This window comes from Harpia harpyja, chromosome 11 (genome assembly GCF_026419915.1).
Source record: "Harpia harpyja isolate bHarHar1 chromosome 11, bHarHar1 primary haplotype, whole genome shotgun sequence".
Classification (NCBI taxonomy): Eukaryota; Metazoa; Chordata; class Aves; order Accipitriformes; family Accipitridae; genus Harpia; species Harpia harpyja.
In genome coordinates this window covers 44,523,495-44,529,645 of record NC_068950.1, presented here as the reverse complement: position 1 = coordinate 44,529,645, position 6,151 = coordinate 44,523,495, and positions in this window count along the sequence as shown.

Below are 6,151 nucleotides of genomic sequence, written 5' to 3'. Positions count from 1 at the left end.
CTCCGGTTCTCCTTCCCCGCATGTCTACGCGGAATTTGATTACTCTTCTGCTCTAGAGAAAACCTTTCTTGACTGCTGGCTGCGCACATCTGTCTGGTTTATTTATCAAGTCCCTTTTTGTAACGATTACTCCGGACTCTGTGCCCAGTGAGCTAAACCCACAGGATAGCTGGGACCAGCCCCTTCCCGAAAGACACGACAACCACCTCTGCCCCATGCCAGCACCTAACCCGGACCAAGCTCTGGCCTGCTCTCAGCTATTTTCAGGATCATTTTTCTGTGCGTTACTAGTTAAGTACGAGCTCAGCAGAGCCACTAAGTCAAAATTCCCATTCTGCGCAGATCCTGGGGAAAAATCACTGGGTTTTTGGGGGGGGGGGGACATGACACAATTTTGAGGATATCCTAGGGAGGGGAAAAAGCTAAGAACTGAGGTTTTCTGCTCTGCCTGCTTTTGCCTGGCTCCATCCTCCCTGCCAGGAGAAGGGCAATGGTCGGCCCCGGGGGCTCGGCTGCAGCGCCTGCCAGCCCGGCCGGCTTGGACGCCCACGCTGACTTCTTTGGGCATCTTGCAAAAGAAGTGGGCAATTTATGCAGAGCATTGGTGTTACATTTTTGCTCACTACTGCTAGCGTGTCCAGCACCTTACTTTGAGATGCAGGTTCAGGAAAGCATCTTTGCTCGTGGTAGCATTGGAGCGAGGCACCTGGCTGATGTTTTTCTGACAAAGGAAGTTTTTGTTACAACATGATGAATGCTGAAAGTCAAAATGCATCGTAAAAAGTGTCGGTTTTAGAACAAACTCCCACTGAATGCAGCTTTGGACACGGGCACTGGGTGGGTGCACAGCAGCCCAGTACCACGCTTGTGCCAGGGGCTCAGACTGACCCACCTCGGCGCAAAAGCAAACTGCTGCTTTGTCCTCAGAGAAGCCAGCCCTGCTGCTGGCAGCCTTTAACTTAGGGTTGGCTTTTGGTCAAATGGATGGGAAAAAATCACTTTATTTCTCCTTGTGCATCCCTCCCCCAGGGATGACGCACTTGACCTTCGGGCACCGCTCATCCAGCGCTGTGAACGTGAGGCTAATGCTGATTTTCCACGATGCTGCCGGTGGGGCTGCAGGTCCCCCCCTTGACTGCAGCAGTGCCTGCGGCATCTCCGAGCGCCCCAGAAATTATTAGCTGCTTGCAAACACGCACTACTTTTCATTTCAAGGTCCGCTGCCTCTCTGTTGCATTAGGTGCTGTGTCTCATTCCCCAGCAGGGAATAGGTGATACGCTCACCTCTGGAACTGGATTATTTGGGAGACGCACGCTCGTTGCTCTCTGCAGCCCTCCTGCCAACAGCAGCTCCACTAATTGCCTTTGAGGAGAGATTTATGCAACTACTGCTGTTTCTCTTGTTCAGCTGGTGTGCGCTGTATGATCATTTTTCAGCAGAAGTGCCCCGAGGCGCTGGGAGCATCCTCTGTGGTCACTGCAGCTCAGCATCCCTCAGCACCGGGCTCTGGTGGGCAAACCCCTGCTCCCGGCAGGCTGCTTGGAGCATCCCCGGGGCACGAGGAACCGCTTTTGGGCAAAAAGGTGGCTGTCCTTCCTAGGATGGCCGTGTGAGGGACAGGCGGTCCCCAGGAATGGGCTTTGCTGGGTGATGGTGGTTGGGAGCCGGGTGCCGGGCTCTGCCGGACGAAGCTCTGCCTTTTCCACAGTGCTGGCCCCGCTCCTTTAACCCACCCTCTCTTGGTTCATGTGCACTGGAGGCTCGTTAGGGCTGGGAGTGATTTAGCTATTTTTCTCCAGCGTCAGAGGTCTCCAGCTGGGGCAGACCCCCCCCAGCTCATTCAGTGAAACCCACCCTGCCTCGGTGGCACGCTGGTGATGCCCGGCTGGTGATGCGGAGGAGCTGCAGCATCTTCTCGGCCATCCCCGGAACGGGCTACAGCGCATCCGAGGCAGAAAGGAGCAGCAGCGTCAAACACGCGGACGAAATCTGGCTTTGCTTTAGCACGGCCAAAGTGCATGCTGAGACCAGATCTTCTGTCTTCCAGGTTTATGTTATTGCAGTGTGTCCCTTGGCTGAACTCTAAACCTTGTTACGCAGGAAATAATGAGAGTTCAGCAAAGATAAATGATCGTGGTGGACAGGATTAGACCGTGCGTACCATACTGAATCCCACAGGCGGGGGCTGCCGCACGTTCAAAACAATGTTCACACACTTTGCTATGGGTTAAGGGGAGCAAAGGAAAAGAATCAAATAACAAAAAAGTTATTTGCAATAGCCTAGGTTGAAATACAGGTGTAAGATGTGTGAAAAGCAAGCTGCAAAAACGAACAGTTGCTTTGCTTTGTGTCACCTTCCTCGTGTGTGTCTGCGGTCAGATGGGCAGGTAAGAGCAAAGTCGCGGCAGGACGATGGGCTCGGGGTGCCGCACCACTGGCCTGGCTGCAGGGAAGTTTTTCGCTGTTTTCTTTGAACCGGTTCTGCTCACCGATGTGTGTCGTGTCCTTGGGAAATCATGGCATCTCCCCGTATCTCCCCCCATCCTTCTGGATGGACAAAAGGTGGGAAGGAGGTAAGCTCTTGAAGCAAAGACTCTTTAATAGCGTGGGTGCTCTGATCTAGGCTTAATACATGCTAATAATAATAAACATTTTTATATATAGATATATTTGTGTTTGGAGGAGAAAGGAAAAACTATGCTTGCATCACTGCAGATGTGAAGAACTCAGTCCTGACTTCAGACAAAGGTGAGACAGCCTTTGTTTTAATGTCTGGGACAGAAAAAAAAGGAAGGAAAGCCGAGAGATCTCCTCGTGCTGAGTCTTTACCCAGTCCCCGCTGAAAAGGAAAACAAAAATTTAATAGAGAAAATACAAAGTTCAAACTCGCTCTAAGTTTTACGGTCCTGTTGCTCCGAGTCGGAGCGGCAAGGCTGGTCCCGCGCACGGTCACTTGGTGCAACTCGCTGTGTTTTCTGGAAGCGTTTGAGAGCGCAGGATGCCGCAGAGGCGCGTAGACAGGAGCGTTGCGTTTTTGCAACGGGCTAACCTGGCGTCACGTCAGCGCCACGAGGAGCAGGGTGGCTGCAGCCCTGCGGCCGGGGCCTCCACCAGCTTCAGCGGCATTTTTCCGCCACACGGTCACTCTTTGTTTGGCCGTTCCCTGTGCTGGAGCCGCCCATGATAACGCACACGTGCAGCCCCCAGCCCCGTGCCCCTGCCCAAACCCCCCGGGCACTGCACGCCTCGGCTCCAGTGCACCCAGTGCCTGCAACAGCGGGCCCACCGTGTGTTCTGCTGTGCTTATTGCACACGCCAGTGTGCCCAGTGCACGCTCCAGAGCGCTCGACGTGCCCAGTGCGTGCCCCAGTGCGCCCAGTGCATGCTCCAGTACACCCAATGTGCCCTGCCAGCATGCCCAGTGCACGCTCCAGAGCGCTCGACGTGCCCAGTGTATGCCCCAGTGCGCCCAGTGCGTGCTCCAGTGCACCCAATGTGCCCTGCCAGTGTGCCCAGTGCGCCCAGTGCACGCTCCAGAGCGCTCGACGTGCCCAGTGCGTGCCCCAGTGCGCCCAGTGCGTGCTCCAGTGCACCCAATGTGCCCTGCCAGTGTGCCCAGTGCACGCTCCAGAGCGCTCGACGTGCCCAGTGTATGCCCCAGTGCACCCAGTACATGCTCCAGTGCACCCAATGTGCCCTGCCAGTGTGCCCAGTGCACGCTCCAGAGCGCTCAACGTGCCCAGTGCGTGCCCCAGTGCGCCCAGTGCGTGCTCCAGTGCACCCAATGTGCCCTGCCAGTGTGCCCAGTGCACGCTCCAGAGCGCTCGACGTGCCCAGTGTATGCCCCAGTGCACCCAGTACATGCTCCAGTGCACCCAATGTGCCCTCCCAGTGTGCCCAGTGCACGCTCCAGAGCGCTCGACGTGCCCAGTGTATGCCCCAGTGCACCCAGTACATGCTCCAGTGCACCCAATGTGCCCTGCCAGTGTGCCCAGTGCACGCTCCAGAGCGCTCAACGTGCCCAGTGCGTGCCCCAGTGCGCCCAGTGCGTGCTCCAGTGCACCCAATGTGCCCTGCCAGTGTGCCCAGTGCACGCTCCAGAGCGCTCGACGTGCCCAGTGTATGCCCCAGTGCACCCAGTACATGCTCCAGTGCACCCAATGTGCCCTCCCAGTGTGCCCAGTGCACGCTCCAGAGCGCTCAACGTGCCCAGTGCGTGCCCCAGTGCACCCAGTACATGCTCCAGTGCACCCAATGTGCCCTCCCAGTGTGCCCAGTGCATGCTCCAGTGCTCCCAGCATGTGCTCCTGTGCACACAAGACACCCCCCCAGTACAGTGCCCAGTCCTGTGGACCCCAAGGGCTGCAGGCAAACCCAGGGAGGCAAACTGGGGGGGTGAGACGGGACCCCCCTGCAAATGCTGCTGCTCGGGTCAGGCGATGGCCCCGCACTGCTGCTGCGGGTCGGGGGCTGCTCGCCCAGGAAGGCTGCACTGCCAGGCAACAGGTAGTTAATTAACACTGGTTAATTAAGCTCACGATTAGAACTGAATTAGTGGGTAGCTGCTTCTTTAGCCCACGAGAGGGCATTGCTTCCCGGGGCCTGGCTGGCTGGCGGAGAAGCTTGGGGAAAAGTGGCTTTCTCTTTTTTTTTAATTAGGAATTAGGAATTCGTCCTCTTTTGACAGTTTTCGAAGGGTTTGGGGTTTTTTTTGTTTGCACTGCGGTGTAATGCATGACATGTGCATCCAACAATTACTTTCCAGCACCGAAGTGTTACCGGCTATAATGCCGGAGATGTGCCATAAAAAGGAGCCAAGCAGAACGGCGATACCATCTCCTCTCCTATAAAGCCTGTCTGCGGAGACGGGCTGGCGTCATCCGTGAAGACCTGGCTGTGCCAAGAAGAGCAACAACCGGGCTGGGCTGGCGTCAGACAAAATATGGCCGTGGCAAAGAGCGAGGAGGGACGTTCCCGACGCTTTCGGACCTGCTGCAGGGCAGAGGGACAGCTCGGGATGCTGCGCAGGGACACGCTCGGCACCATGTTGGTGCTGGCTGGTGATGAGCGCAGCAGCTTCCCTATCTCTCCCCACGACGGGACCGGCGCTTTCTCCCACCCAGCTGCCTCCCCTTCCTCCCGTCTCCTTTTTCCCAGGCTGGGTGCCCGGTCCCTCGCAGGGAAGGTGAGCGGGTGAGAGCCGGTGGCAGAAGTTGGGTGCTGGGTGCGGGGCTGCTCCCCCCGCTTCGGAGCAAACCCAGCATCGCTGCCGATAGCCGAGGAGATGCGGGAGAAACATCGAACTCCACACCTTCACTTGTCCTCCTGGAGTTTTACAGCAGTGAGTCTGGTACGGAAACGAGACCGAGACCAAACTTAATCTGATCTCACGAGGGCTCCTGCAGGCTCCCAGGCAGCAACCTGTATTTAAGCATTAATCAACGCCCTCCTCTGCCTCTGAAGACAAATTCGCAGCATCAAAGCGCCCAGCCCCGCAAGCAGAGGCACGTCGGGCCCATTTGGGCGGCAGACAAGTCTTTGCAGACGCCAGGCCTGCTCCTCCCCGGGCATCGGCGCTGCCCCCGTGCTCCAGCAAACCCCATGGGATGCCCAGTTCGTCCCCAGGCACAGGGACACAGGGATGCTCCGGCTGGTCCAGCGTCCGAGATGCTCTGCCATCACACCCTGTGGGCCGGATCTGCTGCAGTCCCCGGGAACACACTGCTCCTGTCGCAATCCCTTCGGAAACAGCGTCGGCGGGTCTGAATCCGGCCTTCGGGACAGGAGAGATGGGATTCGGTTGTGCAATTTCCCGTAGATCTGGAAGAGGCACTTTGTACATCAGTCGCCTGCACTATGGAGCGAACTCTGTGGAGTTTGGCGGGTGGTGGGGATTGGGAATGGGCGCCCCATCCCCCGCGTTCTGCTCCCTCGGGCTGCGCTCAGGCTGGGGAATAAAAAAAAATTAAAGTAAAAAAAAAAAAAAATTAAATCCTTTTCTAACGTGAAAGCGGGGATCCCATGAGCTGGGACAGCGGGGGGCGGGGCGCCCGAGGCCCCGCCCACCGCCCGCGCTCGCTCCGCCCACGCTCCCCCGGCCCCGCCCCGCCCCTCCGGGCGGGGCGGGGCCGGGGGAGCGTGGGCGGAGCG